This window comes from Muntiacus reevesi, chromosome 3, assembly GCF_963930625.1.
Source record: "Muntiacus reevesi chromosome 3, mMunRee1.1, whole genome shotgun sequence".
NCBI lineage: Eukaryota > Metazoa > Chordata > Mammalia > Artiodactyla > Cervidae > Muntiacus > Muntiacus reevesi.
In genome coordinates this window covers 71,107,312-71,119,284 of record NC_089251.1, presented here as the reverse complement: position 1 = coordinate 71,119,284, position 11,973 = coordinate 71,107,312, and the positions used below count along the sequence as shown (strand labels likewise).

Below are 11,973 nucleotides of genomic sequence, written 5' to 3'. Positions count from 1 at the left end.
TTTTTAGCTGCAACTCCATCTTTAGATGCTATACTTCCTCTTTGAGCACAAAAACACACTACATTGATTCTTCCTTTACATGATGGATTATTGTTTCTCTGTCACTATTGCTGCCTCTTGTTCTTCCTTCCACACCATAAATTGAGGGCTCCTATTAAGCTTCTCTTTTCAATCATCTGCTATTTTCTTTCTACATACTCCCCCTCAGAGCCCTCAGCTGTTCCCATAGTTACAACCATCATCACTAAGCAACTGACTCCCAGGTCAGCATCAGTTTGGAACTCTAGCCCTTAACTTCCAACATCCTGTCTACCAGATCCTTAGTTTAATAACTCCGAAACTAAACTGGTCATTTCTCACAAACCAGTGCTTCCTTCAAATAATCCCATTTTTATTGACTGTACCATCATTTTCAAGGCATTAAGACTCAAAACTTGGCATCATATTAACCATTTAAACTTGCCAACCACTTCAGGTTATCAGTAAGACCTACTGATTCCCTATCAGATTTTCTTTTATTCTTTCAGTGAAAACTCTAATATAGGTCTTTAGTAACTCACAACTATATGTTTACCTTAATCTTCTATTTGCCTACCTCCAATCACCCTGCATACCACCATAAGGTTAATCTTGTTAAAATTATCTAGCTATAGCTTTGGTAGCTGCCCATTAATTATAACTATATTTATCAAAAAATAAAACACATAGCATTGGTTTAAAATGGGAAAATAAATAGTAACATGTCTATAATCATGGAAATATAAATTGTATTAATACAAACAATGATTATGTGAAAAAAGCTGGCTTAAAACTCAACATTCAAAAAACAAAGATCATGGCATCTGGTCCCATCACTTCATGGCAAATAGATGGGGAAACAATGGAAACAGTGACAGACTTTATTTTCTTGGGCTCCAAAATCACTGCAGATGGTGACTGCAGCCATGAAATTAAAAGATGTTTGCTCCTTGGAATAAAAACAAGGACCAACCTAGACCACATATTACAAAGCACAGACATTACTTTGCCAACAAAGGTCCATATAGTCAAAGCTATGGTTTTTCCAGTAGTATGTATGGATGTATGCATAGATGTGAGAGCTGGACAATAAAAAAGGCTGAGTGCCAAAGAAATGATGCCTTCAAATTATGGTGCTAGAGAAGACTCTTGAGAGTCCCTTGACAGCAAGGAGTTCAAACCAATCACTTCTAAAGCAAATCAACCCTGATTATTCATTGAAAGGACTGTTGCTGAAGCTCCAATCCTTTGGCCACCTGATGCAGAGAGTTGACTCACTGAAAAGGATTGAAGGCAGAAGAAGGGGATGACAGAGGACAAGATGATTGAATGACATCATTGACTCATGGACATGAGTTTAATCAAGCTCTGGAAGATGGTGAAGGGCAGGGAGGCCAGACATGCTGCAGTTCATGAGATTGCAAAGAGTTGGACACAACTGAGCAACTGAACAACAATGTGAAAATGAATACAAAATTTTAAAAACCACTTTAAAGAAAAAATAAGTGAAATATAGTATAGATTGTAGGAAAGCATGGGGAAAATTGGATTAATTATGACCTATAGAATAAAATCCATATGCTTTTATTTCCTCAGTTTTTTCATAATATTTCAATCTTGTTTCTCACAACCCAGCTATACAAAATTATATCTTCCTAACAAGGGACTTAATTTAGCATGCCATGAGAAATATCAACAACTTCAGATATGCAGATGATATTAATGGCTGAAAGTGAAGAGGATCTAAAGAACCTCTTGATGAAGGTGAAAGGAAAGTGAAAGAGCTGGCTTAAAACCCAGCATTTAAAAAATGAAGCCGCCATTTCGTGGACGCCTGGTGTGCGAGAGCATCCGGGAACGCTGGGCGGGAGGGGACTGAGAAGACCTAGCCTAGGTTCTGTGGATTTGGACCTCTGCATTTCTAACCCAAGATCTCGAAATGCATCGTGATTCCTGTCCATTGGACTGTAAAGTTTATGTAGGTAATCTTGGAAACAATGGTAACAAGACTGAATTGGAACGAGCTTTTGGCTATTATGGACCACTCCGAAGTGTGTGGGTTGCTAGAAACCCTCCCGGCTTTGCTTTTGTTGAATTTGAAGATCCCCGAGATGCAGCTGATGCTGTTCGAGAGCTAGATGGGAGAACACTGTGTGGCTGCCGAGTAAGAGTGGAACTATCGAATGGTGAAAAGAGAAGTCGTAATCGTGGCCCATCTCCTCCTTGGGGTCGTCGCCCTCGAGATGATTATCGGAGGAGGAGTCCTCCACCTCGGCGCAGATCTCCAAGACGGAGAAGCTTCTCCCGCAGCCGGAGCAGGTCCCTTTCTAGAGATAGGAGAAGAGAGAGATCACTGTCCCGGGAGAGAAATCACAAGCCGTCCCGATCTTTCTAAAGTCTCGTAGCCGATCTAGGTCAAATGAAAGGAAATAGAAGACAAGTTTGCTAGAGGAGTGGTGTACAGGAAATAACTTCATTTGACAGGAGTATGTACAGAAAATTCAAGTTTTGTTTGAGACTTCATAAGCTTGGTGCATTTTTAAAATGTTTTAGCTGTTCACATTTGTTTGTCTGTTGGAACAGTGACACAAAGGTGTAATTCTCTATGGTTTGAAATGGATCATATGGGGCATGTAATATCAAGAATTGTTACTTTACAATGTTCCCTTAAGCAAAATTTAATTTGCTCTGAATTTTAGTCTTGCATAGGCTGATAATAAATCTCTTAACTCCTGCCCAGCTAAAGTCAATGTTTAACATTATGGAAATAAAAACTGGCAAAAATTGGAAGATTTTTTTCAACATAGCTGGGATATGGTATACAGCTGTAGGTAAGCAGTTTTTAAAAACTGCTGTGAACTCAAAAACCAGCTGGAAAAATTAAAGCTTCACCCTTAAACTAGATTAGAGGTTTAAAAATCCCACTAGTCTTCACACTGGACAAAAAGGTTGTCCAGTTGGTGTAGAATCTAAGAAGTTTCAAGGAAGTTAGTTTACCTTTGCTTTAGGTTGTAAGTTCCTTCTGTGATTGCTATATATGAATACATAGCTCTTTGTAACGTTCTTTATTTGGAAATCTGACTTACTCAAGATAACAAATGTCCTGCCAGTTTAAGGGTACATTGTAGAGCTGAAGTGAGTTACTGTGCAAGATTCTTTTTTCATGCTGTCATTTGTAATATGTTTTGTGAGAATCCTTGGGATTAAAGTTTTGGTTACAAAAAAAAAAAAAAAGAAGATCATGGCATCCAGTCCTATCACTTGATGGCAAATAGATGGGGAAAATGTGGAAACAGTGTCAGATTTCATTTTCTTGGTCTCTAAAATCACTGCAGATGATGACTGCATCCACAAAATTAAAAGACACTTGCTGCTTGGAAGAATAGCTATGACAAACCTAGACAGTGTTTAAAAAGCAGAGACATCACTTTGCTGACAAATGTCTATCTTGTCAAAGCTATGGTTTTTCCTGTAGTCATGTATGGATGTGACAGTTTAACCATAAAGAAGGTACGTGCTGAAGAATGGACACTTTGAACTGTGGTGCTGGAGAAGACTCTTGAGAGTTGCTTGGACAGCAAATCAAACCAGCGAATCCTAAAGGAAATCAACCTTGATTATTCATTGGAAGGTCTGATGCTGAAGCTGAAGGTCTAGTACTTTGGCCACCTGATGCAAAGAGTTGACTCATTAGAAAAGACATTGGTGCCAGGAAAAAATGAAGGCAAGAAGAGAAGGGGATGACAGAGGATGAAATGGTTGGATGGTATCACTGGCTCAATGGACATGAGTTTGAGCAAACCCCTCGAGATAGTGATGGACAGAGAAGCCTGGCATGCTGTAGTTCATGTGGTCACAAAGAGTTTGACATGAATTAGTGACTGAACAACAAAAATTAATGAAATATATGCCATTTCATTATGTTTATGAGTTTGCCAAAAGGTAATAGGCCAGTGAGGAGAGGGAGAAATTGTTCAGTGGTAAGCATTTTAAGTGAAATTCATCAGTAACAGGAGCCAAAGTCAAAGGAGGGGACTAAACAGCAAATCAGGCTGGTAAGGCAAGCCAAGGATGCAGGCAAGAATCAGGAAATGAGGCTGGTCATCAAGGAGGTCAAATTGAATGATGGGATGTGACACCAGGTGTAGTTGAGGACCAAAAGAATTATTCAAAATCTAAATCTGTGACTTCTTAGAAAACAACAAAAGTAGGCCTAGCTCCTTCAGTACCCCAAATTCAATTAGATTATTTCATATTTTGACTTAGTCTTGTTATTCTCATACCTGTAGTTCCCAATCTCCTGATATTTAACTTTCTAAATCCTACCAGATTTTGCTGCCCAGCTCAACTCCTACTTTTCCTAGGGACTTTTATTTGATAAGCCCAATTGGAATTGTTGCCTTCCTTCTTTGAACTGTTGTAGCATTTGTGATCACTTCTAATCTCATGAGGTGATGTCAGCAGGTTCCGCTTTGTATCACAGTGGTTTGCATACATGCTTTATCTCTGCTTCTTTGGAAGCTCTTTAAGAAGAGCAACCGTGACTTGTATACATAAATCCAACAGTACCTCATATAGTACAAATATTTTTCTGTAGTAAATCTCTGGAATATAGGCTTCTTTTGTTCCAGGTCTGTAAGGGAATAGTTTTTCTTATGCTGTGCTTAATATTTATTCAGTTTGTTTAATATGTAAACAGAAGCCAAGAAAGTTCCCTGCAATGTCTTGGAGGTCAAAGCAATGACTGTCAATTGCAAACTAATTTGGGGGGCAGGTGTTTGGGTTGGTGCTAATCAATGACTGTTTTTTTATGGGGAAGAGGGAACAGTGATATTGAATTCCCTTCTCATAAGGAATAGATATATATGTGTTTTTATGGATAAATTATTTTGAGACCATTGCTTGTACCCAAGGAGGTTTATCATGCAGCTACTTCAAATCAGCTACTTTAGCCATCTGATGTGAAGAACTGACTCATTTGAAAAGACCCTGATGCTGGGAAAGATTGAAGGCGGGAGGAGAAGGGGATGACAGAGGATGAAGTGGTTGGATGGCATTACTGACTCAAAGAACATGAGTTTGAGTAAACTCTGGGAGTTGGTGATGGACAGGAGTGCTGCAGTCCATGGGGTTGCAAAGAGTCGGACACAACTGAGTGACTGAACTGAACTGAACTTCAAATCAAGTGGTTTAATAAAGTTGCCCCATCTAAAACATGAGATCTAGTTATTTTGCATCTCCAGATTCACAGTGAGGTAGAAATATGTATTTTCTAAAGAATGTCAATATATAGCAAAAGAGTTTAGTAGGAATGTACTTGCATTCATATGCTTTTACGTATTTTTACCTTCTTAACTTTAGGGAGTTTGATCCTGATAGCTAACATTCCTCGTGCATAAATCTTAGAGAGCTCACTTTTATTGTAAGGGGTTTTAAAATGTTAACCTTCTGTTTGATCTGTCATGAGTCATCACTCCTGGCCCATATAATTAGATATAAAATGAAAATATAACACATCAAGTTTCTGTCATGAATTCTGTTTCAAAAAAGAGAATTAAGATTTCATTTGAAATAAAAGTGAATTTTTACAAACATGAATACTCATAAAGTTTAGCACAATAAAGAAAAGAAATTCATTATAATTGCTGCTATTATACCTACTACACTGAAAAAAATTCTTACTCTTTCATATTAATCTAATCATTGGTACAGCTTGTTAAAATATGCATATATTAGCTCATCTGCTATAGTTAACAGATACCATGGGGAAATTAAAAGTATAGACTTTATATGCTGTTCTTTCCTCTCCTGAAAAAATTATCTTAGAATATAATTGTAGGTATATGATAAACAAATATAAAAGTTGTTCGTGATAAAATTAAAATTTCAGTAAAACTTTATATCACACTACACACTAAATTGGCAAATGAATACTATAAAAATAGGTATCACATATTAGAAATTCAGAATAAAAAGATCAATATGGATTATATGTTCAAGTCAATCTTACTGTTCTCTTAATGAACAACTGATTTTCATCCATTTGTAAAATGTGGTTAAATATATATTTTAAATTATCTGTAAAAACTACATGAAAAGCTTTTAGATTCTTTGATAGTTTGATTTTCCATTTTTCCTGTCAGTATGAAAAAAATAACTTACTAGCTTCTTTAAATTAAAAAAAAAATTACTAACTCATAATTTATTCCTGCAGATTTTAACTCAGTGGCACTGTTCCCATCCATCTTGCCCATTCCACTCTATAACTAATGTTCAAAATATTTATTATCACTTACCTAGACTAACTTCCTAATTGTTCTGCCTCCTTATAATATCTTCTCTCTCTAGTGTATCTTAGGGTCACATTCACATTTTTATAGTATTCTTCTGATCTTGTCCTCCCACTATTCCACTATTCAAAAAAAAAATATCTTGATGACTTTTTTCTGCTTATAGAATAAAATGTGAATTCCTTAGTTTGGTGTTCTCATTAGGTACTGCTTTCTGAACTTAAATCTCATTATATGCACTCTACTCCTTATATAGGGCTCATGTTTTCCTACTTTAAGTTGTTCCTCCTGCCTGAAAATCTTATGCTCTTCACTTTGACGCAATGCTTTCAAAATGTCTCAGTCTTCATGTTATTCTTTAAGATACATTAAATGCTTTTCTTACATAGATCCCTCAAAGGTCTAATCCAATTAAGTCACACTCTTCTGAAATCTGGCTGTAGACTTTGGAAAAAGATAATTCTATGGAGAGGCAGAAGTTCTAGGGAGCAAAAGAAGACAGATTATTTCTCTTCATTTCAGAATCTATAACAGATTTTTCCATACATACATGCTTCACACATAGACATACCTTATGATGTGGAACATTGCAGCTCAAATATTTCTCTTGTGAATTTTACGTAAGATAGCATCATAGCACATCATATTTCTTCTTCATTTCTGTACTACTTTTCCCTGTACTGTGAAAATTCCCTAGAGAAACAAGACCTGAAGCTGACTGTGACTCCAACCATCAGTTCCTTATTACAAAATCCAGGCTCAAATTGAAGAAAGTGGTTTTCCCTAAAACCACTAGATCATTCAGATACAACCTAAATCAAATCCCTTATGATTATACAGTGGAGGTGACGAATAGATTCAAGGTACTAGATCTGGTAGACAGAGTGCATAAAGAACTGTGGACGGAGGTTCTTAAGCCATTCCCAAGAAAAAGAAATGCAAGAAGGCAAAATGGTTGTCTGAGGAGGCCTTACAAATAGCTGAGAAAAGAGAAGTGAAAGGAAAAGGAGAAAGGGAAAGATATAGCCAAGTGAATGCAGAATAACAGAGAATAGCAAGGAGGATAAGAAAGTCTTCTTAAGTAAACATTGCAAAGAAATAGAGGAAAACAATAGACTGGGAAAGACTAGAGGTCTCTTTAAGAAAATTGGAGATGCCAAGGGAATATTTCATGCAAGGATAGGCACAATAAAGGAGAAAAATGGCAAGGAAATAACAGAAGCAGAAGAGATTAAGAAGAGGTGGCAAAAATGCATGGAAGAGCTGTACAAAAAAAGCCCTTAGTGACCCAAGGTAATACGATGGTGTGGTCACTTACCTAGAGCCAGACATCCTGGAGTGTGAAGTCAAGTGGACCGTAGGAAGCATTTCTACGAACAAAGTCGGTAGAGGTGATGGAATTGCAGCTGAGCTATTTCAAATCCTAAAAGATGATGCTGTTCATGTGCTGCACTTAGTATGCCAGCAAATTTGGAAAACTCAGCAGTGGCCACAGGACTGGAAAAGGTCAGTTTTCATTCCATTCCCAAAGAAAGGCAATGCCAAAGAATATTCAAATTATCATACAATTGCACTCATTTCATATGTGAGCCAGAGAAGGCAATGGCACCCCACTCTAGTACTCTTGCCTGGGAAATCCCAAGGACAGAGGAGCCTGGTGGGCTGCAGTCCATGGGGTCGCTAAGATTCAGACATGACTGAGCAACTTCACTTTCACTTTTCACTTTCATGCATTGGAGAAGGAAATGGCAACCCACTCCAGTGTTCTTGCCTGGAGAATCCCAGGGACGGGGGAGCCTGGTGGGCTGCCGTCTATGGGGTTGCACAGAGTCGGACTGAAGCGACTCAGCAACAGCAGCAGCATGTCAAGCAAGTTTATGCTCAAAATCCTTCAAGCTAGGCTTCAACAGTATGTGAACACAGAACTTTCATATGTACAAGCTGAATTTAGAAAAGGCACAGGAACCAAAGATCAAATTGCCATCATACTCTGGATCATACAAAAAACAAGGAAATGTAAAAAAAAAAATGCTACTGCTACTTCATTGACTATGCTAAAACCTTTTACTGTGTGGATCACAACAAACTGTGGAATATTCTTAATGAGATAGGAACATCAGACCACATTACCTGCCTCCTGAGAAACCTGTATGCAGTCAAGAAGCAACAGTTACAACTGGACATGGAACAATGAACTGGTTTCAAATTAGGAAGGTAGTACATCAAGGCTGTATAGTATCTGTTTATTTAACTTATATGTAGAGTACATCATGAAAAATGCTGGCTGGATGAAGCACAAGCTGGAATGAAGTTTGCCAGAAGAAATATCAATAACCTCAGATATGCAGATAATACTACTTTAATGGCAGAAAGTGAAGAGGAGCTAAAGAGCCTCTTGATGAGAATGTAAAAGAGGAGAGTGTAAAAGTTGGCTTAAAACTCAACATTCAAAAAAGATTATGGCATCTGGGCTCATCACTTCATGGCAAACAGATAGGGAAAATGTGGAAACAGTGTCAGATTTCATTTTCTTGGACTCCAAAATCAATGTGGACAGTGACTGTAGTCACAAAATTAAGACACTTGATCCTTGGAAGAATAGTTATGACTAAACTAGACAGTGTATTAAAAAGCAGAGACATCACTTTGCTGAGAAAGTTCCATATAGTCAAAGCTATAGTTTTCCTAGTAGTCATATACAGATGTGAGAGTTGGACCATAAAGAAGGCTGAGTGCCAAAGAATTGATACTTTTGAACTATGATGCTGGAGAAGACTCTTGAGAGTCTCTTGGACCACAAGGAGATCTAATCAGTCAATCTGAAAGGAAATCAACCCTGAATACTCATTGGATGGACTGATGCTGAAGCTCCAATACTTTGACGACTGATGCAAAGGATCGACACATCAGAAAAGACACTGATGCTGTCAAAGGTTGAAAACAAGAGAAGGGGGTGAACAAGAGGATGAACAAGTTCGATGGCATCACTGACTCAATGTATATGAGTTTGAGCAAACTCCTGGAGATAGTGAATGATGAAGAAGCCTAGTATGCTGCAGTTAATGGGGTCTCAAAGAGTCTGACTTAGCAACTGAACTTAGCAACTGAACAACAAAAGAAACTTTACCATTTTCAGCCTTCCCAGATTGATAGCCTTTGGAAATGTGTCAACACCATCCACTCTTTACAAGCAACCTTCATAGGATGAGCTTTGAAAGGAGCATTTGACTATTTCACTCTATAAAATGTAAACATACATTATGTATGTATATTTTTAGGCCTGCCTCAAAACCCATTATGATAAATAAGCATAAATCACTGTATGTTCACAACATATTCAAATAAATCATGAGTATCTGAAGTAATTAAGGATAGGACAATTGTAATTATATCTTTTGAAAGAAATGGATTGCTAGGTGATCTGTCATTTCGTAAAATTTGGAGTAAGGGATCTCAAAAATCAAGGGCTTAATTTTCACCATCATTGCAAAGAAGCATTAGGTATCCCCAGCCCAAAAAGTCCTGAGCTATCTGTCTCTCCCTGAAAAAACATCAAAACTGATCTTAATCAAAGTGTGCCACATTTTCAGTCCTGCTTAGAACTGAAAGAACATGGAATTTTCTCTCTAATGATAATTTTAAGAATTGGTTTCCTTGACTTTTTGGAATCTTTTTGTTCATTAAAAGTATATCCTCACTAAACCTACTACTACAAAAATAAGTGTTTTGATGTTGAAATTAGGGATATTGGAGCAATCTCTTTATAATCATTCCCTGTTTATTTTTTTTCATTTATTTTTATTAGTTGGAGGCTAATTACTTTACAATATTGTAGTGGGTTTTGTCATACATTGACATGAATCAGCCATGGATTTACATGTATTCCCCACCCTGATCCCCACTCCCACCTCCCTCTCTACCCGATCCCTCTGAGTCTTCCCAGTGCACCAGGCCCGAGCACTTGTCTCATGCATCCAACCTGGGCTGGTGATCTGTTTCACTATAGATAATATACATGTTTCGATGCTGTTCTCTCAAAACATCCCACCCTCGCCTTCTCCCTGTTTATTTTTATGAAGCTATTCATCTGTAATTCTCCTTCTCTCATTTCTGTTTCCAGCATAGTCATTCTTTATAACCCACATGAGCTAAAGTAGCCTTGGCCCAACTCTAGGAGACAAGTCATCATGCAGAGTACTTACTAGCAGTGCTAGTTTGGACAAGTCACTTAAATTCAGTTTCTTCATTTATAAAATAGGCTATAAGGCAAAAAAAAAAAAAAAAAAAAATTAGGCAATAAGGCAAGTGATGAGAAATACAGAAAATAAAGCATGTTAAGAATTTATTCGTAGCTCTGGTACGTGCATATGGGCTGGATAACAAATATTCTTTCTCCTTTGTCTGGCAGAAAAGAGAGTGCTTGGCCAGCTTAGTCCCCTCTACTCCTCACACCTTCCAAGGCTCCTATCAGGGACTATCCTTGGGCTTTTATGATGAAAAATCATGTACAAAGCAGGACTACAGGAAGCATACAAGAAGACACTGGGGATAAAAACATTGGGGCAGGTCTTAGGTGTAAGAGTAGCCATTTATGTAAGATCATTCAGGAGAGGGGGGACACAAAATTTAAGAAATTTGATTGTGGAGTCAGTGTTTTCAAGAGGCTGGAGAAACACAAGATATATTATTCAAAATTTGCTTCTGACAGAGGAGCCAAACTGAAAGAGCTCTCAAAGACCAAAGCTCCAATAATTTGAGCAACAAAATAAATAATATTAAATTATAACCCATAGAATAAAATATCCGTGAGTCCACAGTGCAATAGGGCTTCCCCAGTGGCTCCGTGGTAAAGAATCTGCCTCCCAATGCAAGAGACACAGGTTCAATCCCTGGATCTGGAAGATCCCCTGGAGTAGGAAATGGCAACCCATTCCAGTGTTCTTGTCTAGGAAATCTCATGGACAGAGAAGCCTGGCAGGCTACAGTCCACAGGGTTGCAAAGAGTGTGACATGAGTAAGCATGCACAGTACAATAAATAATTGAACAAATAAATAAATGGTGGATCTTGCCTCTAGTAAGTACTGATGTCTTATGGAAGAATTCTAATTAATAAATGCAGAAGATAAGAGGAAAAGAGCAACCATTATTAGAACTCCAGAGCTCTTCTAATAAAATAATCCACAGACAGAAGCTAAAATTAGTGGGCAAAAGTTTGAAGAAAATGGAATATTTGCAGGTTTTATTAATATTAAAGGGTAAAAATAGTTTATTTACCATGGATAAACTTAGTAGATAGTATCTTAACTAAGAGATCAGTGTTAACATCACCAGTAATAAGACAAATCAACATCATGTACTTCTTGATATGATGCATTTAGAAGGGCATATCACTTACGTGATGCAAGTCCTTCATCCAATAATTTGGAAATATTAGGAAAACCCAACTCAGGGAAGATTCTATAAAATAATTACCTAGTTCTCTTCGAAAGTGTCAAGGTCATGAAAGAAAAGGAAAGACTATGAAACTATCATAGATTGGGAGAGACAAGACATCACAATGAAATGTGCTGTGCTATCCTGGATTGGCTCCTGGAAGAGGTAAAGGACATGAGTGAAAAAGAACTGGTAAAAATAATGAAGTCAAGTCGATATTTGAGTTAATAT

The 11,973-nt window shown here is 37.5% G+C and overlaps 1 pseudogene; it reads left to right on the top strand.

The window, feature by feature from the left end:
- The first annotated feature begins 1,881 nt into the window (after positions 1 to 1,881).
- Positions 1,882 to 2,429, top strand: LOC136162926 (serine/arginine-rich splicing factor 3 pseudogene; annotated as a pseudogene).
- Positions 2,430 to 11,973: the final 9,544 nt, after the last annotated feature.